The 23,364-nt window shown below is 43.4% G+C and overlaps 1 protein-coding gene across 4 annotated transcripts in view; it reads left to right on the forward strand.

Annotated features, from left to right (window-relative positions):
- BBS9 (Bardet-Biedl syndrome 9) overlaps positions 1–23,364 on the forward strand; it is a 2,055,975-nt gene that overhangs the window by 634,190 nt on the left and 1,398,421 nt on the right. The window lies entirely within an intron of this gene.

Genomic DNA, 23,364 nt, shown 5'->3' on the forward strand with positions numbered 1-23,364 from the left:
TCTTCACTTAGACCGCCTCTCATGTGTATTTAATTTCTTTTACAGTGTTACTCATTCTAAGTATGTAGGGCAGGGTGTCGGAGTACGTTACATCACACACACATTATATAGAGACAATGACTCATATTAATGTGAAAGTCATTGTATAGGAAATGTTACTTAAGATAATGGGTGCTGCAAGGTGTAATCATTCTTTCATCCATCATTCATTCTTTCACCATTCATTCTGCCCTTCCATCTGTGTGCCCATCTATATCCAAACATATTTAACCATTTGCAAACCTATCCACCATATATCCTTCCATCCATCATTTCACTCATCCATCCCTTCATCCACCCTTTCACTCTTCCATTATTCATCTAGCCACCCTTTCACCCCTTTCACCCCATCCATCCATACAGTCATCCATCCACTCTACCACCCATCCATCTATTCACTCACCCATCCAGCCATTTACCCTTTCACCCATCAAGCTATCCATTCACTTACTCATCCATACACCCATTCACTTGCCCATCATCTACCCTTCCACCCATACATACATCTATTTACCTTTTCTCTCATCCATACTTCCACTAATTCACTCATCCATTCATCCTTTATTTCATTATCTATTCATTCATCCATTCATCCTTTCAGTAATCCATCCAGCCATTCGCACATTCCTTTACTTATTTACTTTCCCACCTTTTCACATTATGAGCTGAGCCTTTGTCTGCAGAGTCGCAGACAGAAGAGGCCCATCAAGAACTTCACCCTCGCTGTCGTTCCTAAAGCAAGGGGTGGGGGAGATTCACTATGCCCCTGCACATAGGCAATCTGAAAACGTAGAAGTCATGACTCATGCATGATGCACAGTGCCAGGATGCAGGCGCGCAACACCCATTGGGCTCACCGGGCTTCAGCCCCCCCCCCCTCGTCTTCTCCAGCCCGGGCTAATTTGACATGCACTGAAATTATGAAAGAAGGCTGCGCATTGGAGCCGAGAAAGTCATTTTCATGATGCTTTCTGAGAGGCCCAGCAGCCGGAGCCAGCCAGCCTCTGAACAGTTTCAGTGAACCCCCTGCCCCCACCTCTTGTCATCTGATTAGAGTGTCCGAGCGGCGAGCTGTGCTTTACCCAGCTGCCTTCCTCTGCTGCTGGGGCCCAGGTTAGTGGATGCAATGGGGACAGACGTCTCATCCAAGAGTAATTTAAGCATAGCCCGAAGGCCAGGGGCAAAGAGTTGACGCTCCACTGAGGTGTGCTGCTTAAGCCGACACGACTAATGAGGTCTGTGGCTGAGCAGTTGTGATGTCATTGTTGTGTATGTTGAAAATAGACATGGGTGCGGTATTAGGCTTGGAAATGAATGTTTGTGTTAAGAAGAGGTTGTATTCGGGTGTCAATGTGTCAGCATAGGGACTTTCACAGGTACTAATTACAGGCTGCGTTGGCAGTGGAGTTATGTTTGCGTGCACATGTCGCAGTGCACACTTGTATCTGTACTGGAGCATCCACGTGGCTTCAATGCACTAAATCAATTTGATGCACGTCCAGGTATCTGGGAGGGAGGTGGGGGGGGGAGAGGGAGGGAAGTGAAAGAGAGAGAGAGAAAGAGAGGGTGAGAGAGAGAGAGGGGCGAGAGGGGGAGAAGAGAGAGAGAGAGAGAGAGAGAGAGAAACACCAGGTCTCTAAATAGGCGGAATGTTGGCAATTGGATTAGGGAACCAAATGGATTCATTCTCACACACACAAAATATCACAAGCTAATATTTCTCTCCAACATCACAAACCTGTATAGATACATTTCTGCTGCTCCTCTTTTTACTTTTCTCCCATTGCCCCCTTCATTCCAGTTTAGAAGCTAAAACAGTGGGGGCCACAAACTCCACTACACTGGAGGTTAGGGCCTCAATCACTATCCTTTCTAGCTTTTTCTTGTGGCTCTCACTTGCGCCTTGCAGACTCATGTTCTCTTTCTATGCCTCTTATGCTTTCAGCAATAAGCAAGTGCTGCACTAAAAGATAGAGCCAGTCCCTCCCAAGAGCACCTCCCAGGCACACTGCACTGAGTTACTGACTCCATATCCCTCATTGAGTCCATCTCACTCCCTGAGTGTGTATTTGGGATCACAGTGGTCTGGCGCTCCATGGTCCGAAGGCCGGGTAGTTGAGCCTCGCTCCTCATAAATGCAGGCTCTCTTGCAATCCTAGTCTAGCATAATCCCTTCTCCTGACCCGCCTCTGCCCTGTGGTTTAACCCAACTTCTGTCCTGGGCAAATGACTGTTGAGAAGAGTTCATCCCAGGAAGCCAGCAATCAGTGCAGAAGGCAGGCCTCTCACAGTGCTCAGACACACCCAGTACCCAACCAAGGTACAGAAGGCACAAAACATAAGCTCTTGGAGGCACTGCCATGTCTGAAAACTCAGTTGCAGTCCTGCTTAGAAGTTGCCCTGACACTAGAGGAGCAATGCACCAAAGTGTACGTGACCGCACAATCCACTTCATTGGTCCACTTCCTTGGGGAGCAGACACCAACACTGCACAATAATTTGCCTCTCAGGAGTCTTATCTGGAATTTGCAGCCTGTTGCATCAGGACACAGTCACCAGCAGCAATCCCTTCTTCAAGGGCAGTGGACTCCATGGCAGACCAACCAGATTCATCTTAACCCTCAGACAGCAAGTAGCTGCTGCTTCAACACTCCCTGTTTCTCCTTGATCCAGCTGCAGGATTTGCCTGTATGCCGTAATCCTTCACAGAATTCTTCCTGGATGCTTTGTATGCAAATTTGAAAGGCTGGGAGACACCCCTTGGCCCAATAAACTGTCACAGCACCTGGTAACTCCCACTTTCCTTGGTGCAACTCTCGCAGTCACCCATGCAGCTCCTGAGATCATCCTTTGGTCCCAGGGCAGCGGACTCAATTGGTATCACTGTCCTGATACAGGGTACCATCTCTGCCTTTGGTCCCAGATGCAGATGCCTCTGTGTGGACAGTTCTCCAGTATTGGATCTTTCATGGATTCACATGTTTGAACCTTCCCCATCGTCGAGCTTGGAGTCCCACAGTATCAGTACAATAAAGTCTAATGTTAAACATAGCCCTTAGGCTGTAAACGTTTCCACTTATGTTACCTGTTCCCATCATTTGAAAAGAACCAAACTCTAACTCTGTGGCAGTTTTGGACTTCCTCCGTCTATTGGAAGTCCTGCAAATACGACTAAGCTTATCAATGCATTCTGCTGATTAGTTGGCGTTTGGTTCTTTTTAAATGAATAAAGGGATCTGCCCCTTAGTCCATAGGCTTGTTCCCATTATTAACGACATCCCGCCGTCCCCTGTTCCATCTGTCAGAAACACTGATTGGCTCTTTTTTAAATTAAAGGAAAGCGGCAAGCATATGGCTAGGGATGTGGCCTGGGCTCAAACAACATATGCACATTTATGCATGTAACACACTAATGACGTGCAAACGCTCTGCATTACACAACTATTGAACCCTCTCCACATCCTGGGAAAGAGCCTACCAAGTAATGAAGTCCCCGCATCTACCCTTTTTTAATGCTTAACAAGCCAGAGTAATCCAGCAGAATAGACTTTTCACACTTTACACTGACTCAACACAATTTCTACAGATGTTACGTACTCTTCCATCCTGATCCTTCAGATAGCAGTGCTAGTAACTTTGCAGGTTAGGAAGCTGAAATGTCCATGTACGAATTTCTCGATTGTAGTTTGTACAGATATCACTGAGGAATACTCATCTCACAATTTGAGGGGGCAAGCTTATTTAGATATAATCCGTCTGTTAATCTGCCTTCCAAATCTACAGTATTCTTTAAAAACATTCTCAGAATCTCACTGCTTGAAGCAGTCTACCCAATCTTGGACCTAGTGGAATGACTGTGGTGCAGAGACAACCATTACTTTAAATATTAAATTGGGAATCTATGAAAGCAAAGACGGTTACGAATAATCAAAACCCAAAACTTTACGAAAGCTGTATATTTATTTTGTTTACCACTGTATATCTCTGCTGTAAAATTTAATAAAATATTTTGAACAAAAAAAAAACTTTACGAAAGCATCCTATGTTATGTCAAACCATCATGCCCACAAATATTAGTCTCCAAACTAAATGTATGCACGGGTTTGCTTTCCTGTGGGTGAGACGGTAAAATTCTTGCTCTTAATCTAGGTTTCAGCGTCTTTTTACCTGAAAAGGTAGAAGCCATTTATATTTCTTTCTGGCAGTGCGTACTGTTGCAGCACAGCGCGTGGGTAGCCGTAGCTGCCTATCCCCTTGTCATGAGGGTCACCATAGCCTTTCCCAGATTTAAGCCAGCTACAGAATAATTATCGGTTCTGCAGCTTTAGTTTTCTACTTATGTGTCCTCGAGGCCCAGCATGCAAAGTGCCTTTAATCATAGTAAAGCTGTAAAATATATTGACAGTTCATACATCTATGTCATAGAAACCCTTTTATACACCTGCTCTGTAAATTTCGAAAATGTGGTGAGTGTTACTTCAAAATCTGAAAAGCTGTAGGAGAATGCGCATCTGAGCTGTTTGCAAATGTAGTGTAAGGGCTGTAGGCCTGCACAGGTGGTCCTGTGATAAACACAGACATGTACATATAGACACCCAAACCAATGTCCACCTTTTTCCTACTGTTTCTCCTAACTACCCTTTTGAGCTTCTACCTACATTTGCTCTGATCAGTGCAAACACACAAATAAAAAAGAAAGTTCTTTTTTATGCCTTTGTGTATATTTGCTGAGCTCCTTTTTTGTGAATCAATAAAGGGGGCCGAAAATCATACCCTCTTTGCAATGGCCTCTGCACTCAAACAAGGCAACATCTGACATCCAGGGCCTGCTGCGCATGTCCAAAGGCCCTACACAGTAGGTTCAGAACAAAGGTCCTGCCCAGTGGATTAAGTGGGCTCATAAAAGAGTATACCCTGCAAAAACCATAGACATACATAAAAAAGTAAAAACATTGTTAAGGTTAAGGATGTGTTGAATGTAGACTGACAACATAAGCAATCAGCTTGTCTTGACTTAACATATATGGCACAAAATCCAAAACGCTTGGAATTCTCCTTTAAAGGAACCCACACTATTTTACCTCCCACCCCTGAAATGCATTCCTCATGACCTGACACATTACAGCACAAATAAATCCTCAATGATACAATATATAAAGTCTCTATTAACATCATTGATGATATGACTAAAGTTACTTTGGGATCAGTGAAAGACCCAAGGGTCTGACCTTGTGGCCAGAGTGTGCTTGGTATAGCGGCCTGTAAATCCCTGCACTGTGTGGCAGGCACCTTTTGGTGCAGGGATTTGCCGGGAGGTGCCTGCCACTCGGTTCAGGGATTTGCACAAACTCCCATTTCTTTATGGGAGCTTGTGCTACGTCAGGTTTACGGCCACAGCACAAGCTCCCATAGAGAAATGGGAGTATGTGGCCGCACCATGTGTGGTCGCATCGTAATTATGCGGTCGGGACTGCCAACTGGAGGTCTGTCAGTCCCAAATTCTCGATGTTGTCCGTTGGAGGTAACTCCGACCAACATCATAATTGGGCCCAAAGTGTGTTATTCTGCCAGGGGAGAGAACCACATACTTGCAAAAGGAACTGTGCCATGTTACATAACAAGACATACTTTTTTTCTTACAGCATTCATCCTCGGGCTTGTGAAGCTGTTTGACTACATGCTCATTGTAGTCAAACAACATCCTTTGCATGAAGTAGAGCTCACAGCAATTCCCCCAATAGTTTTTCATCACTGTATATGATATGTTATACTTTGATGCCTTTTTAAAACAAGCATTTGTAATGCAATAGGTTTTGCATTACTGTAAGTGTGAGCTATTGGAGCTAGAGGAGGTTACCTGCAAAACATAAAGAATAATATAGAGCATCCCATGCCCATTGTTTGACTAGCAAATGTGTGCTCTAATTGTTGTCGAGTTTCAAATGCAGAATTCATCACATGTTTTCTCTGCTTGACCTGAGCATTAATCGATCCTGATTATCTGCCATTTTAGCCCCGCCCATTGATTAACATTAGCCACGCCCCTTCATTTGCCATGTTAGCCCCCCCCCGAAATTAAGACCTAGTTGCGCCCCTGCCAGGATGTGAGGTGACTGTGACATGGTGTTGTTTCCAAGGCTTTAAGTGGTGTAAAAAACGTGGGGGTCTCTTCAAAGAGTGTGTTCGATGTAATTAAGGGCGTGGTTTAAAATACCTAGGCTAAAAATCTGTGCTTAGCATTGTCTTCCGCCCAATTGGTATTATGTTGTTTCTGTCATTGCATCCAGATGTATAATACAGAAAGTACCATTACACCAACAAGAAGCCAGAACTATTGGCTTTGTCAATGGGTGTTAGTTGCTTAAAATAAAAAAAGCAGTAACCAGGGCTTTGTTGAATATAATATTGAAAATACCTCTCTCTAAAATGATGGGACAGTAAAATAACGATAACCCCTTCTTTTTAATTTGTTTTTTAGGCTTCTTTAAATAAAGTTTTCTCACGTTGCAGCATGGGCATTTTACCTCATTTCTAACGGATTGCCCTGCTGTACACTAAGATAGGAGGAGGCTGCCACAAGCTTTAGCACCCACAGACATTGTCATTCTGTATGTGGCAATCAGCCGGCATACAGAATGACAATGGGCGGGTGGGGCTGCTCTTGTGCTCCAGGAGGAGCGCGAGGCGCCCCATCAAGGGGGGATGAGGCCTCTCACAGGGAGCAGTGCTGTTCCCTGTGAAGGCCAAAATTACGGACAAAAGGCGTCCGTAAAAGGGATCCTCACGGACAACGGACGTAAGGTCCCAATTACGGACGGTCCGTGAAATTTACGGACGGTTGGTCACCCTCAGTGAACCACCGCACAAAGGCACTGAGGGGCGGGTTTGGAGCTTGGCAGACAGGGTTCTCACTCAGAAATGTGATGGAGCGCCCTGTCTGCCAAGCTCTGTCCGCCCGCCCTATTTAGAATCGAACGGACTGGAGCGTTTCCTCATCAGTGTCCCCTTCGACTCCCTCGACTGAAATCTTCCTCGATGGCTTGAGGACATTTAGTACCTTCAGAGGAACTGCTGTGATAGTGGTTCCTTTGATGTCACTGCTGGGCTGGTGGGGATCTCTACCTTTGGCAGGGTGTAGTCTGTCAGATTGGCCTACATAATGTCCTCCGCCACCCTGATAGATGTCGGGCCGCCTGCTAAATCCTAAATCAGGCCCTTAAGCTCTCTCTGTGTTTGGTGTATTCAGAAATGTAGCGTTAAGTTTGTCACTTTACCATACCCCTGAATCAAAAGATTAATTGCACTGAAATGTTCTTGCACCACTGTGCACCATCCTTGAGAGAATTGCACTTCTTGTCACACAACCAAATGCTTAGAAAGAACATGAATAGTCCTTCTTCATACCTGTCTCATTATACACGAAAGCAATCACCAAACGCGCCAAATTGGTGCCTACAATATTCTAGGTTTTTGAATTAAAAATGGCCACGCCTTGCAACCCACGTTTATCATGCAAGATAGTGGTGTTGAGTGAGAGCATGGCCTATTCCACACTCACCCCAAGAACTATGGCCACCTTAATTTGGCAAGGCCTGCCCAGACGTTGTTCCCTTGCTCACTTTGCCACTGGATTCAAGCTAGCCTGGCTGATGACAGCTAATTAGCCAGAAACCGGTCCCAGGATGCTTGTTTCTGGTTCAGGGAAGACATGGCTTGGCAGTTCGGGCTGGACTGTTCCCATGAGGCTCAGGGTCAGACTGATTTGCATATGGCCATGTCTGAACTGGGGTGTTGGAGTGAGCTAAAGAATGATGATGAATTAAACCCAGATCAGTTGACTAGGGGTGAGTGTTTGATTTGCTCAAACGCTCCGTCCATCATCCCCTTTGGTATCACCTACATAAGCACACACAGCGGGACCCGAAAGTCATGTGACCTAGGAGAGAACCAGTAGCCAACAGTATGCCTGAATGCCATGTCTTATGAGGCTGCCCCTTTCCAGCCATTTGTGTTGCAAGGGAAGTCTAAACTCTTGTGCCTTGTGTGTTCCGCTAAGGAGAGTAGAGAATGCTATGTGTCGGCTGATTGCCAAGTCTGTCGGTAGACCAATTGCGCGTGCACTCTGCTGAATTTCTCACCTGCCTACAGTGACTGCAAGCAACCCGCTCCCCAGTGGGGCCAGTGAATGCAGCTAGTCAGTGTCCCGAACACCGAGTGCAGTATAGAACATTCTGCCCTGAAAAAAACTGCTTTGACTTGGTCAGCAGTATCCAGAAGCATGCCTGATACCAATGAAGCTAGTAGGAATATGTGACGTTATTCCGCGGGATAATATCCCGCATACCATTAGTCCGCATTTTTCATAACACAAGTGCGTTTATAACGAAATACCATGATCCCGCAAACATTTACTCCACATATGCCTTTACCACGCATGCCATCACAACGCAAAGGCATGCGTGGTGAAGGCATATACTTTGTAAAAGTACAATATTGAAATATATATATATATATATATATATATATATATATATATATATATATATATATATATATATATATATATATATATATATATTCACTGAAAAAACCATAGGTTATAGTCGATATATAGTTAGGAATTTGCATTTACAAAACCTTGAAAATTCAATGAAAAAACCATTGGTTTTAGGCCATATATAGTTAGGGATTTGCATTTACAAAACCTTATTTTACTCGCATAAAACCATTGAAATTCCATATATAGTTAGATGCGCTAACTATATATCGCGCACCCGCAATCCACTGCTGATGATGTCACATATTACATCATTCATGACATGGTCAGTGACATCACTGATGACATCACTGATGACAACTCAAATGACATCACTGATGACAACATCCAGTGACTGTATGTTTCTGTAAAGTTAAAATATGTCTTACATATTGAAGAATGAGTGGATGTATAAATGTCTGGATGAAGGATTTAGTAGGTGCATGACTGATTGTATGAGGGAGTGATTAAATGTGTCTCACTGAGTGCATGGATTAGTGATTAAACTGTATTAATTTGTGCATCATTATATCTGTTGTTCTGTAAACTGCTGCATGTGTTGATCAGTAGCTATATGAATAACTATATGGGTTATTGATTGGTTGCTCAAGTATTTGTATGGGAGACTGAGTATGTGTGTGGGTGGCTTGGAGGTGTGTGACTGTGCATAGATGTGTAAGCAGTTGATTCACTAGGTGTATGAGTTCAAGAGTGCATGTGGAAACAGCTATATGGGCGGTTGACTGTGTGCATGAGTGTATTGGTGAGTGAATGGATATCTCAGTGCTACATGTCAAAGTAAGTACATATGTAAAACACAGTACATGTGAGAGTTAACATATATAAATAACTGTGCATAAGAGCCAGTGAATGTGTGAGTGGCTGTATGGATCATTGTGAACATGTATCAAGGATTGTATAAGAGAGTAAATATGTGTTAGAATATGTTTCAATAAGTAAGGTGTGTATAACTGTATAGTAGAGGAATTGGAGGTGTGTTTGATTCTTTGCATGACTGTCTAGGTGTATGAGTAACTCCATGGATGAGTGACAGTCTGTGAGTGTCTGTTTTCACTGAGTGTATCTAAGGATATATCAGAGTCTGTAGAGGTTCATCGTATTAACACATGAATGATGTCATCTGTGATGTTGTCAGTGATGTCATTTGAGTTGTCATCAGTGATGTCATCAGTGATGTCATTTGAGATGTCATCAGTGATGTCATTTGAGTTGTCATCAGTGATGTCATCAGTGATGTCACTGACCATGTCATGAATGATGTAATATGTGACATCATCAGCAGTGGATTGCGGGTGCGCGATATATAGTTAGCGCATCTAACTATATATGGAATTTCAATGGTTTTATGCGAGTAAAATAAGGTTTTGTAAATGCAAATCCCTAACTATATATGGCCTAAAACCAATGGTTTTTTCATTGAATTTTCAAGGTTTTGTAAATGCAAATTCCTAACTATATATCGACTATAACCTATGGTTTTTTCAGTGAATTTCAATGGTTTTTTAATAGCAAATATGAAAAGCTTTAAAATGTCAAGTACGTGATAGATAAAAACATTTTCGTATTTATGCACGCTGATGTGCTTTGAACGCTGCCCCCCTCCCCTCTTTTCTCTTAGTAGTACTCTCTCTTTGCAGATAGTGAAGAGTAGTTAACGCAGGCCTTTACCCCCGTTGTAATCCGTCCTGCCTGCTTGTCTCTCCATTTGATTGATTATTATCCAAGCATTTACTGTTTTACAATTGATTCTCTTTGGTTCATTCTCTATTTACAAACAAGCACAAAGTCGCAATACTCTGTTTAGTCTTTGCAGATCGTGAAAAATCGTGTAAAAAAATAAAAGTAATCAAGCAAAATCAGTAGGCCACTAATTGGATCTCTTTTTGACCTCGCTAAAATAGAAATATTATAAACAACCCTTCATGAGAAATACGAAAATAGTGAGATGAACTGAGCTCCACACCATGAGGGCTGCAAGACAGCTCGGCTCCGTCACCCATCCCGCCCAAAATAACGACAAACCCTATGCAAATATTAAAAATATAGACAACACACCAGCAAAGAAACAGGGTAAAACATTTTATTAAATAACTATTTACATAACGTTGGTTTATAAGATGATGTCAGTAGTGGACCGATGTGTGAATAGGTCGGAAGCAGCACAAGGCGCCAAGATCCGGATGGCAAGTCCTGGATGTTGGGTGCCATAGTTCAGAGTTCTGAGTTTGAGCCTTTTTCAATGCCTGTGCTTTGTTGTTTCCCCTCCATCAAAAACAAAAAAAAAATATAAAACTGTGCAAAAATACAAAAAAATCAAAAAATGTTTACAAAAGCAGTGCTTGTAAGACTGTCTGAAGCTTATTTCCACCTACTGCAGCTTCACTATTCTCAAAGTAAGTGAGGGTCGTTTGTGGACCTGACTGCATTTGAAAACAATGTTATATGGTACCTCCCTAAACCGCTTGACGGAGGCCCCCGAGGGGCGGTGTGATGGCACGGACTCGGAGAAGACGCTTGGCTCCGACCCCCTCCCCAAGTCTTATAGCACTGGTGTAGCCTGAGATCGCCCCCGACATAGGCGGCCGGCTCCCGGGGTCCGGCGGAACTTTTTGCCTTTTGATGACTCTTCTATTCTGGACTTTGTCCCACAATCCGTTTGACCTGAAGACACGCTGTAGTGGGGCGCCCCTTTACCGTTTTAGTTGCCATTCCGCCCGCTTTTGCTACACTGTGCCTCTTCCGCCATTCAGCTGTTTACCGCCCGCTCTTGCGACTACAGCGTCTCGCTCACCATGTAGTTAAGTTGCTCCCGCTCTTGCGGTGCAGCGATAGGCGGCTGCCACAGGACTCTCAAAATGGCGGCCGGCTCTTCGGTTTTGGGCCTGGTCCACTAAAATGGCCCTGGGACACCTTGGAACTCGGACGCTTCCCTGATAGGGCTTGGGTCCCATTCTCGAAAGCGTCCCCTCAGCCGTGAAGATTCTACAAAAGTCTTGGGGGCCCCCGACTCCCGCAGGCTTCTGGTGGGGAGCGGCTGCCATGTCTGCTCGTGGAATGGCCACGACGGAGCTACGAGATGGTAGTGCTCTCATGCTGACGCCAGCTTTAGTCTGAAACATCCAGAAACACTGTAGACTACCAATTCGATCAGTTCCGGTAGCGCCCCAACATGACCCGGAAGAGAAGAACTTGCCCTCCCCTCTTTGACTGATGGTTCTTGTTGCCTGTCCCCTCTGTTGTCATTTAACAGAACTTTTTGGACTGCTGAAAGGGGTTGTGTTCCGAACGCTGGTTGGTGGAGACATTTTGACTATATTCTTGACCTACGTTGTCGCGTAATGCGTTATATGACACGCCGCGTTAGCGCACCCGGAAGTGATCCGGGGCGCGGCGCGCAGCGCGTAACGTAAGCATAACGGGTCATGTGACTTGTTAATAAAACTTTTCATTGGTTCATTTTACTTTTGTTATTTTAATGATGAAAAGCTTGGTCATATGACCTAAAAATTACGCTTTTTATTGTTTTCGAACATTATTTTTTTTTAAACATATATGTTATAATATTCCAGGCTAATGTACTTTCCCGGAAAATTTACAACTGTCCTGCAAGTAAAATATATTCCTTTTTCGAGAAAAAGGGCGTTTCTTCGTTCCATGACGGAGCCGTTGAGTAAAAGAGACTCGGCCTGCTGTCTTAGTCGCCGATACGCCTGATTATCAGATTCTTATCGATCACTTTATGTTGCAGGAGTGGAAAACACAACTGCCCTTGACCATTTATCTTTACTACGTTCCTACATATTATACCTTTTATCCGTCATGTAATTGGACTGCTTTATTTCACTTGCCTTTTACTGATTCGAAAACAGTGACTAAAAGTAAAAACTTTACCAATGTAAATACTACTACCGTGTTTTGTTTTAAAAACCTTTATTGTGAAAATGTCAGTATACAAATACGGGCCTATAACCACGTGGGCCGGCCACGGAGCAAACTGAAATCGTATATGATGAGGAGACATTTACACTGTAGAGGAACGTAACGAGCGGGCCATTAGGTTGCAAGAACTAAGGTGTCTAACAGTTGCGGAATCGGTGGACGTACATTTTGTAATTAAAATAAGACAGGGCCACTTACAATAAAATTTTCTAGATATACATTTGCGGGCAAGGAGTTACGAGTCCCATTTATACCGGCGCCATTTTGGGCGAGGCCGGGCAGGTCCAAGATATAGTCAAAATGTCTCCACCAACAATCGGCCAGACCAGAACCCCTTTCGGCCCTTTATGCTACAAGATGGTGTCTTCCATTCAGAAAATATTGTTGGCAGCATTTTGAAAGGAAAGATAAACAGCCGTTCTCCTAGTGAGTCTCACATTGTTACATTTAGGAAGAATGTTGAAGAGTAATATGTGGAAAATCTGAAGCCATTTTTCTACAAACTCTCAATCAGCCTTGGATGGAAAAAAAAATCCTGAAGAATGTACAAACTGAAAACCAATTTTTGTCTGTATAGCATCAACAGCAACGCTTGAGTCAAAGCATCAACAGCAACGCTGAGTCAGCTTTGTGTCAAGCCGCCATTTTCATTCAATCAATAGCGTCCCCCTGCACACATTCAGGAACCTGGTCGTGTCTTCAGGTGAAACGGATTGTGGGACAAGAAGCAGAAAGGAAAAGGAAAAAAGTTCCTCCGGACCTCGGGAGCCGTCCGCCTATGTCATGGGCGATCTTTGGCCACACCAGGGCAATAGTGAAGCTGCAGCAGGTGCAAAAGAGCTTCAGACAGTCTTACAAGCACTGCTTTTCTAAACATTTTTTTGTATTTTTGCACAGTTTTATATATTTTTTTTGTTTTTGATGGAGGGGAAACAACAAAAAATAGGCATTGAAAAAAGCTCAACAGTGCAGGGCGCCTTGTGCTGGTTCCGACCTATTCACACATCGGTCCACTACTGACATCACCTCATAAGCCAACGGGGCACCCCACACTGACCTTCGGCGCAGCATTGTAGGATGGCCACACCAGTGCGGCAACTTGCTGGACACCACCTCGGTGCCATCCGGATCTCGGAGCGTTCGAGTCACTGTACCGCAAGAGTGACCGGAACTCAGCTGGTCACGCCGTCTTTCGGCGCAGCATTGTAGGATGGCCACACCAGTGCAGCAATTTGCTGGACACCACCTTGGGCAACAGTGAAGCTGCAGCAGGTGCAAATAAGCTTCAGATAGTCTTACAAGCACTGCTCAGAACTCTCAACTATGGCACTCAACATCCAGGACTTGCCATTCGGATCTTGGCGCCTTGTGCTGGTTCCGACCTATTCACACATCGGTCCACTACTGACATCACCTCATAAGCCAACGGGGCACCCCACGCCGACTTTCGGCACAGCATTGTAGGATGGCCACACCAGTGCGGCAACTTGCTGGACACAACCTCGGTGCCATCCGGATCTCGGCGCGTTCGAGTCACTGTACCGCAAGAGTGACCGGAACTCAGCTGGACACGCCGTCTTTCGGCGCAGCATTGTAGGATGGCCACACCAGTGTGGCAATTTGCTGGACACCACCTCGGTGCCATCCGGATCTCAGCGCGTTGTGCTGCCTTCGGCCTATTCGCACATCGGTCCGCTACTGACGCCGCCTCACGTGCCAACGGATTTTCTATGCTTTTTGTAGCCCTATGCCGCATAACAGGTCATGTGACTTGTTTATAAAACTTTTCATTGGTTCATTTTACTTTTGGTTTCCTAAAGATGGAAGGCTTGGTCATATGACCTAAAAATAACACTTTTCATTGGTTTAGAACATTTTTTTTTCCCAAACGATGAAAGCCCCACCTTGTTTCTGGATGTTTCAGACTAAAGCTGGCGTCAGCATGAGAGCACCACCATCTCGTAGCTCCGTCGTGGTCATTCCGCGAGCAATCATGGCAGCCGCTCCCCACCGGAAGCCTGCGGGAGTCGGGGGCCCCCAAGACTTTTGTAGAATCTTCACGGCTGAGGGGACGCTTTTCGAGAATGGAGCCCAAGCCCTAGCAGGCAAGCGTCCGAGTTCCAAGGTGTCCCAGGGCCATTTTAGTGGACCAGGCCCAAAACCGAAGAGCCGTCCGCCATTTTAAGAGTCATGTGGCAGCCGCCTATCGCTGCACTGCAAGAGTGGGAGCAACTCAACAACATGGTGAGCGAGACGCTGTAGCCGCAAGAGCGGGCGCAACTCAGCTGGATGGCCGCCACCTGGGGAGGCCCGTTCACGCCGCCTCCCCCACGCCCCCCCCACCCCCCGGGCCGCCCCACGCCAATTTTCGGAGCAGCATTGTAGGATACCAAAACCAGTGCGGCAGTTTACTGGACATCACCTGGGTGCCATCAACATCTCAGCGCGTTCTACTGGCCTTGGGACTATTCGCACAACAGACCGCTACTGACGAGGCCTCCCCCCGCACCACCCGGGACGCCCCACGCCAATTTTCGGAGCAGCATTGTAGGATACCAAAACCAGTGCGGCACCCAGGCGACATCACCTGGGTGCCGTCCAGAACTCAGCACGTTGTGCTGCCTTGGGACTATTCGCACAAAAGACAGCTTCTGACAATTGTTGCTTTTTTGGGTGAAAAATGTTTAAAAGTTTTTACAGTTTTTGTTCCGTTCATTATATTTAAAAGTTAATAAAGTTTTATAATCTTACTTTGTTGGAGTGTTATAAATTTTTTTTAAAACGGGTGAATGGGGCCTTGAATCGGGTTATTGTCATGTGTGGGCTTTGCAAGTGTACTGCTACAGGATCGGACATTTCAAACTCAAATGCACGTTCTTTTTCTTACCTTTCCGAAGCATGGAGCGCAATAGCAGGCAGAGAAAGGGTGATGCAAGTGTTGAACACTGCCTAGCCTGGAAGTTGCTGGCAGTGCCCCCCCCCCCCCGCCCGCTCCTGAAAGAGGACACACACACACCGCCGCCCGAGTACTTCACAGATCTTTAAAAGACCATGCGCTTGTTTATGAGGCTTAAATGGTTTATCACCCCTTCTAGAACCCCTGCATCGACCCTCTGACGTTTCCTGGAAGAATTACCACGTAACACAATACCAAGCCCTGTCAGCTGAAACCCCCGAGGAATCATGGGGCATATTATCAAGGGGGTTTATCTCCGCTTTTTTGGCTTTAAAAGCCAAGAAAGCGGAGATAAAATTATCTCCCTATTACCAAGCTGTCGCTAACACCAGTTAGTGACAGCTAAAAGGAGATAGCGACCATCGTGGGCCCCGCTTTGCATGTCAGTGATAGTGCCCTGAGCAGTTCTTAGCCATGTTATCCAATGGGAGGTGGATAACATGGCTAAGAGCATTTGCTCGATAATACATGAATATCGCTGACTTTTCTGCGATATTAATGCATTGCGGCCGTTTTTTATCGCATTTGCGATAAACCTTGCTAATAGCAAGGTTTATCTGCGATAAAAATCGCCGATGTGCGGCGATAATTTTTGTCTCTAAACAAGTTAGAGACAAAAATTATCGCTAGTTGTTGGTAATATGCCCCCGGGTTTTTGCTTGCAGTAATCGGGAGGCGGGAGACTAGCACTGAAATCAGTAGTCTCACGCCTGAATCGGGAGGGTTGGCATGTCTGGATTCTCTACAGCTGGGGCCATAAACTACATCCGCAGGGGTAGGTGATAGCCTGGGACCAGCCTGGCATCTAAAATGGCTGCCGTGCACGACAAAATTGTGGCATTGGAAAAAAGGCAAGATGGCGCAGACAATGTTTATCAATAAGGATTCATTTATAACAAAATATTTTATCGCAGTGACAAATTGGCGGTCAACACTTCCTGATTTCCATCGAATCGAACGTTAACAGACGTCACGCAGCAAAAAAAATAAAAAGCTCACGCACAGCCGCTGGAAGAGATGTATCAACATATATGAGCCTCCTCAGCCACCCTCATGAAACATAGGGGATTAGGATACGTCTCCCGCACCCCCTTATACCTAGTAATTTAATTAAAACGAAGCACAAAATGGCGAATTCCCGTTTCGCTACCAGTTTGCGGCCCAGTTCGCGGCCCGTGAAGCGCTTCTACCGTGAAAAATCATTTTTTTTTTATTTTCCCCACGGGACCCTTTAATAACCCCAACAACATTCCTAGGGGGTCAAGAGGGGTATACCTTGCCCCCTTTCATTAAATTCCCCCTTCGTTTTTCACCTCTTCTTCTCTCTCGATCCTACCGAGAGATAAGATGGCGGCCGCTCCGGACTGTTTAGAATGTTGACAGACACGGGGGAGCCAATCAGCTTCGCATCGCAAAGTTCCGTTTCGCGAAAAGTAAGCGAACCGGAGCGCAGCCTGGAGCGCTGTTACAGATATATATCTTGTTTTAAACGTTAATTTCTCAAAAACTACTGGAGCACATACATTGAGACCTAGCAAAGGCACATCGGGCTAACAGTCCCTACAATTTTGCCAAGTTTCGTGCAAATCCATTCAGCCGTTCGAGCTAAAAGTGAGTCCAACCGCCCTATGGAAATTAACATGGGAAAAACGCGTTTTGGGACCCCCCTTTTTTCTCGGCCCCCCCTCGACAAACCCCCCCCAAATTTTCAAGGGCTGCTCAGAAACAAAATGTGCCATTTTCCTGAAAATTTCAGCCGATTCCGTCCACAAACGCCAAAGTTATTAGACATAGAATTTTCAAAAATCCCATAGGGAATAAATCCTAACTATATATACCTACTGGCGATAGCCAGTAGGTAATATATTCCAGTAATTGGTGAACATATGCCTAACAAACCGGCAATCACATTCAGGAAGGCATATTCCATGCAGGATGCCTTAGTGAAATCTAGTCCTGAGGTGATTCCCCCCAAAAACTGGATGGCAACCAGCAAGGGATTCAGAAAATGTTCCAGCTGCAAGGCGTGCTCGCATGGAATCAGTAAAACTGAATTCATGACAGCATTTTCCCCGGTGCCCCGCAAAATCAATAAACAACTGACGTGCAAGAGCGAGTACGTGGTATACGTGCTGGAGTGTCCGTGTGGCCTGCAATATATTGGTTGTACCAAGTTGCAGGTCCACAAAAGGATACTCCAGCACATAAGGGCAATCAACACCAATGACGCCACGTACCCAGTTGCTAGGCATTTTAAGGAGTGCCACAATAACATCAGTGGACTCCTCAGATACTATGCCATTGATACGGTGGGTCCCTTGAGAAGAGGTGGAAATAGGGAGGGCATCTTAAGAGCACTAGAAACAAGATACATTCTAGAAATGGACAGTAAGGCCCCGCGGGGCCTTAACTCTACAGAAGATTTCCATACTTGTCTCTAGCAAATAGGATTTTAAATATTTTGTCCAAATATGCCATTGGTAATTAGAGAGATAGTCTGACAGTTGCCCAACTTCTTTCACTGGACCAATTCTAAATGCATTTCCAGCTAGGTTGGTCAGTGACAAAATGCTTCTATTCGGTTCCTACACCCTGTGTGTCACCTCAAGTATTTGCTGTAGGTTAGGAGTAACCTACATGAAACATTTAGCACTACTTGGCTTTTATAATTATATACTGAAAAAGTTTGGGGAAAAAATCATTTTTGTTTTTCACACATTCACAAATAGTTGGCTGTCCACGAAAAAACTAGACGTTAAACACAGGATTGGTGGTATGGTGGTGACCCATTAGACAGCAGAAAAAATTGACTAAAGAAAAAGTGTGGTCTGATTTAAAAAAAATTCCGGCCAATGCATACTTCACTTTAACCACAAAGATAAACACCAATAGATTTTTGAATAAAAGCGTAACATTACATGGTGGTTTTTAATCCGAATTTTTTACAACTATTTATTGCATAACAACAAATCTTTTTATCTAAGTATTTTACATCAATTGTGTGTAGGGTAATTAATATTGCTTTTATCGGATTCAATTATAAATTAATATATTTGTATAGTGATTGTTGCAAATTCCTGGGGATTACCCCATTATGAGCACTAAACAAATGTGTTTTCTATGTCTATTGCCATATACCACTGCCTCAATGTCGAGTCAGCCAATGAAATGCACTAATTTTCGCGCACTTGCACTTTAAAAACTGTCCACTTCTCTCATTGCGTCATGTGACCAAGGCCTCTGTGCAGGCCGAAACGTTATGCTGAGGAGGTGTGCCGAATAAAAAAAACTCACCTGCATCCTGGGTCTTCTGTTCATTCTTCCTTGTTGCGTTCGGGAGTTGAGGGACGTGCTGCTGATTTGGAACAAGCAGATATATATATATATATCTGCAATACCTCGCAGCAGCAGCATTCCACCCATCAAGTGGAAAACACGAGGCATGGACCAACTTCTTGCAGCATTCAAATTATTTATTTTCCTATAACAGCTTTGCCACTTTTTTTTTTGCAGCATTCAAATTATTTATTTTCCCATAACAGCTTTGCCACGACGCGTTTCGGCCGTCCCTGTGGCCTTGATCACATGACAATGCATAGTGCTCAGCCCATTTTTAAAGTGCAAGTGCGTGACATGTTTTCATAGACATAAAAGTTTTACTATCCACATAAATGCGTTTAAAATGCCATGGTTAATAGAAGAAATAATTTGTATGAATACAATAAGAATCTTTCTTCAAGATACAGTTTCTGTTTTCATAAAACATACAATAATAAACTGTAAATTTCTTCAATATTACTTTTTTTCTTACTGCATAAATGCATTTGATTCCATAACATTTATAATTCAACTTATGTCTCTTCAACATGAAAAATTAAATCCAAATATTGACACGTGCCCACCCAAACGTGAAAAAACATTTTTTTACAAAAAGAAGACATTTTCTGATTTTTTCTAAGAACATAAGATCAAAAAAGATATTTTCTGACATTTCATCTTGGCATAATTCAACAAATTATTTTAGTAAGGCAGATTGTACATAAAAAGATTTTGTAGCCAATAAGAGTACACTTTAAACCATAGGAAATTTGTTTCTTCTATTTCAGTATAGACCCTTTTGGTTTCTAAAATACTAAGCACTTAAGATATATTTCTTATGTAAGAAATAATCGATGTCTGTTGGCCACAATTTTATAGAAGGATCCCCTTCAATCTGATAAAGTGACACAGTGCTACAGTACAGAATTTAAAGTGACTAGTGCTACAATAATTGAAAACAAAACCTGAATATCACATGAAATAAACATTCACAGATATATCGGTTTTGTTCATCAGTTCATGGGGATAATCAGTTAGCTGGGGACAGGGTTTGTAGTAAACTTTAAACAGTTGAGCATATGGTTGCTCACATACAATTATATATACTTACTCTGCACATATTAATTTACTTGATTGGTGCAAGCTAACTATCATGTATAAATAGGACCTCACATAAAATGGGATCGGTGACATGTTAAAAGATCAGCCGAAATAAAAGACATATGGATAAAACCTACCCTAATGTCTAAAATATACAGCTAAAATCAATCATGACACGCAATAATTATACTGAGATGATAAAAACCAAATGTTTCGTATTAAAAGGATTTTCATTAATAGTGATTAAATTAATATATATAAATACACCATTACACATAAACAGTATAAATATTGCAGAATTCCAAAACAAAGGTCCAAAAATATACGGTATATATATGTACAATTTCATGTCTCATTGAATGATCATGCAAATGGAACCTCATACATAGATAAGATATTTACAAATATGTATAAAGGTCCTCAGTGGTATTTAATCCACCTGGCCATTTAGAGTCAAATTCTAGAATGTAGTTGGTCTTTGCTTTCTCATGCAAGCCTCCCTATCCCCTCCTCTACTTGTCACAGGGATGGGTTCGATTGCGTAATATTTTAAGCATTGTGTTTACTATTATGGCACTCCTCAAAATGCCTGGCAACCGGGTAGGTTTGATCCTTGTTAATTATAGCTCGCAAATGTTGCGGGATTCTTTTGCGTGCCAGATGCTTCGTGCTACCAATATATCTCAGATGGAATATAGAATATAGATACAATACTCAGTCTTGCATGTAAGATGTTGCTTGATCTCCTTATTTGCCCTACGGATAACAGTAGTGTATTTTTGCGTGTTTACCCCATATTGACATGCTTTACACGACAAGCATTTGAAAAAGCCCTTGCTTGTTGGCATCCAATTTTTCTTTTTAAAGCATTCCTGGCTGTTTTTGGATAATATGTTCCCGAGGCTCCTAGCTTTGCGAAAAGGTATTGATGGATTTGAGGGCATCCGATCCCCTATAACCGGATCATTCTGAACAAAATGCCAGTTGTGTCTGACAATACTCCTTAGTTCTTTTTGTTGCTTAAAATATGTCAGGATTAACCTGTTAGGGTTAGAATCTATACTCTGAATTTGACTCTTGTTAAAGTTATATTCCAGAGTTCACTTCTAGACTTTAGCTGTGATTTTCTCATGGCGGTTTCCACTATTCTTAAACTGTATCCTCTTTCCACAAACCTTTTTAAACTTTCTTGTTGTTTGAATACCATATCGTCATCAATACTACAGATACGGCTGATGCGAAGCATCTCACCGTATGGTATGGCATGTAGTAAAGTGTTACCAGCCGTTGGCTTTCTAAAAAGGGTAGTACTAAGAAAATTGTTAGTTAAAAAAACCTGCACATCTAAGAATGTCACCGATTCCTTGCTAATACTAGAAGTAAAATTTAGATTAAGATCATTTACATTTATCTCCTGTATACAATTTAAAACACTTTCCTCTGAGTCACGCCAAACAATAAATAAGTCATCAATAAAACGAAGCCAAGAAACTATATTGGATGTACAGTAGTGTTCAAATTGTCGCTTGAGGACCAGTTCCTCCCACCAACCCATGAATAGGCAGGCGTAACTTGGGGAGAAACTGGCCCCCATGGCTACACCCTGAGTCTGTTGGTAAAATTGGCCGTTAAACATAAAATAGTTATTTTCCAAGCAGAATGACATCATTTCTAAGAGCACCTTTGAATGATGAGCAAGTTCCATGGGCCTAGTGCCAACATAATATTCACATGCACGTAAGCCGTCCCTATGTTTTATACATGTATATAGGGAACTTACATCCAATGTTACCAAGAGCAAATCATAGTCCCATTTAATACCTTCTATTTTTCTCAGGAAATCACTTGTGTCCTGAACATATGAATTTAGTGACTTCATGTGTGTTTGTAAAAAATAGTCTATGTATTTTGAAAGGTTTTCTAATGGTCCACCACATGCAGCAATTATAGGTCTTCCTGGTGGTCTGGTTAGGCTCTTGTGGACTTTGGGTATAAAGTAGATGTAGGGAACTGGAGGATGATCTCTTTTGATGAACTTAAACTCATCCCCACTCTGCAATCCTAGTCCCTTCCATGCCACCAGACTTCTGCATAGATTTTCCTGCATTGTCCTATATTTGAGTGGATTGCTCTTTCTGTTGCATTGGATGTCATCCAATTGGCTGTATGCTTCTTGTAAATAGTCTTTGATCGGTCATAAGACAATATTTCCGGCTTTATCAGAATTGCGGATTACCAGTTCTGCTTCTTGTAGTTTTTTTACCAATTGATTCAGTTTCCTTTCTTGGCTCGTGTATTTCTTGCTTTTATCATTGTTGGAGTGGGCTAGTTTCTTGATCTGCGTCACCAACGATTCACTGAAGTTGTCCAAACCATCATGTGTTGCCAGAGGAATGTACTTACATTTTGGTTTAAATGAGGTAGTTGGTTTTGTCTGGCTGCTCATTAGTACTCTTTCTTGTGTTCCTAGGCTATCTTCATTGCCCAGTTGACACATATCGTGGAATAATCCAATGTCTCCGACAGTCAAATCTGTGGCTCTCACTTCAGACTCAGGCCTCCCTGCACCAATGGATGTCGATTTGTGTAGGAACTGTTTTTTTAGTTTTAGTTTACGTATATATTGGTAAACATCTGCCCTGGTTCTTGTGTAACAGAAATTAGATTCTGGGCAATAACTCAGACCCAAGCTTATTAATTGGTTTTCCGCTGCCGTCAGGTCTAGGGTGCTCAAATTGATAATTGATTTAGATTTTGTTTCTTGAGGCATACTCCCATTGTGGTCCTGCGGCTCTTCAATGTTGCTTATAGGGGTTTCTTTCGGGTTCCCCCCGACCCCGACCGCTTGGATCTCCTTTGTTTTGCTGCGTTGCGCCTGCCCCTCCTGCGCTGGGCTTTTGTTGCACCGCTTTGCCCTGGAATCGCGATCTCAAAGTGTCTTTTCTGTTTTGTTTTAAAATGTCCAGCTCTTCCCCCAGAGTCAGTTTGATGTTGGCCAGTCTCCTAGCATCCTCGTTGTCTGACCCACTCTCTGCAGCCGAGCTGTTTAAAGATGACTCATCCGTTCCTGCTCTAGCAGCTCCTGCATTATTGGTGCTACGTTTGCTCGCTGTAGCCACTCTGAGATTATCGTAACGGCACGCAAATGTAAAAATTTGCCCGTTGGCATAATCGTCCCTGTCCCTCTTGAACTTATAGATTTTTCTCGTTTTTGTTTTTTCCTCCTCCTTGGCCAATCTGGCTAACATGTCTTCTCTTAGTTTGGTTGTTTGTGGAGTTTCTTTATCACCCACCTGGGTCTTGATTGTGTCCTCCAGAGCGTCTATTTTCTTTTGAAGTTCTTCCCCATCGATCTCAGCGTATTTAACTAAAATTTGCATCAGACGCCTGGAAGAATCTAAATTACATTCACCCCATTCAACCATCATAAGGGGGTTTGGTGCTTCGTAGCTGG

The sequence above is a fragment of the Lissotriton vulgaris genome, chromosome 4_1 (genome assembly GCF_964263255.1).
Source record: "Lissotriton vulgaris chromosome 4_1, aLisVul1.2, whole genome shotgun sequence".
In the NCBI taxonomy this organism is placed as follows: Eukaryota; Metazoa; Chordata; class Amphibia; order Caudata; family Salamandridae; genus Lissotriton; species Lissotriton vulgaris.